The sequence below is a fragment of the Mustela nigripes genome, chromosome 3 (genome assembly GCF_022355385.1).
Source record: "Mustela nigripes isolate SB6536 chromosome 3, MUSNIG.SB6536, whole genome shotgun sequence".
NCBI classification, from domain to species: domain Eukaryota; kingdom Metazoa; phylum Chordata; class Mammalia; order Carnivora; family Mustelidae; genus Mustela; species Mustela nigripes.
Genome location: NC_081559.1, coordinates 26,930,939 through 26,932,610, shown reverse-complemented (window position 1 = coordinate 26,932,610; position 1,672 = coordinate 26,930,939).

Sequence of the window (1,672 nt, the reverse complement as noted above, 5' to 3'; positions counted from 1 at the left end):
AGGAGGGTATGTGATTTGGTGAGTGCTGTGAAGTGTGTAAACCTGGTGATTCACAGACCTGTACCCCTGGGGATAAAAATATATGTTTATAAAAAATAAAAAATAAAAAAAAAAAAATTTAAAAAAAAAAAAAGTATTCTAAGATAAAGGTTTAACTGAGTTTGCTGCATATGTGTTGAACCTCTGGTTCCTGATGAGGTAAAGATAATTAATTTTACACATTTGATATAAAGAACAGAAACTAGTTTTGATCTAGTCCTTTGAAAATTTCAGATTTCCATTACTATATAGATGCAATATTTATTAATTGAATGGTTGAGGGATATCATATACTTATTAATAAACAACACATGTCCACATTGTCATGTTTCTTTTTAAAAATGCCCAGTTCAAAATAAAATTAGCAGGCAGAATTGATTATTGAAAATAATTGCATAAAAGATCTGAGTTTTTCTCAACTTAGTAGCCAATTAACATTTCACTTTTGCTGTCAGTTAATTGTGATATATATGGAGAAAGCATTTGCCATAAATTTTCCCCACAGACTAGTATAAAATAGAGTTTGCTAAAATGTGAAACTTGTATTTTGTAGTTCTTTTAGCACTGTCAAAATGAGAAACCCACGGGCTGCAATCCAGCTGTAAGTCTTACCATTCATTGACTCTGTTCCCTGTGATACCTGGAAGTAGATTAATAAGTCCTCATATATAGTCTTTCAATCTGTACAGTGAAATAACTCAGCTGTCTGGCAGGGGTATGCAATCCTATGTGGTCTGTCGTGATTATTCTGTGACTCATCTCAGAACTCTCAATTCTGCTGCCATCACCATGGTCCTGTCCTTCCTGCAATTGTCATCACTCATAGCAATGAATCAGAGTATCAACATAAACTGTTTAGTAAGTCAGACTCATAGCCTTTGCTGCTGGCAGTTCCTGGCCTTAAAAGCCCTTTCTCCTACTTTATTGCTTGGGAATCTGGTGTCTGGGTTCTTCTGGCTCTTCTATGAGGCTTGAAAACATTAACACCAGTCCTTGAGAAGACCTATCAACACTCAGAAAAATCAGGTTTCACTCTATGAGCTGAATGAAATAGAAGGTGACCTCTTCCTCTAGTCACTGATTCAACTGTGCAATAACTAAATATTTTGAAATAATGTTTGAATGCCAGGAAATATGCCAAAGATTTAATTGTTGTGATCTCACTTAATCCTCACAATGACCCTGTGGAATTGTACCCATTTTATAGAAGAGGAAAATGGGGCCTAAAGAAGTTTAAGAACTTGGGTAAGATAGAGCTAGCAAGGTACAGAAGAAATTTTGACTTGAGTTTTCTTGCTTTAAAGTCTATGCCCTAGTTGTAACTTTGTGATGGTTTCCCACTGAGGCAATTAAGAGTCCACCTGAAACCAAATTATCTGTTTATTCTTTCCCATTTTTGTCGGCCAACTTTACTTATAATCATGTAGCTCTTGCTCTGTGAATGAATAGTTGATAAGAAAACTTGCCATAATATACCTTTGGCCAGGTGGGAATAAAAATTTTCTTTACTGAGTCTGATCTTGGCAACCATCTTGAAATCATCAATGTATAAATGTTTCTTCAGAGTTTATAACTAATATCTGCGTACTCTATAAGACTTTTTCATGTTCTATTTGGGAAGGTGATGCATTTT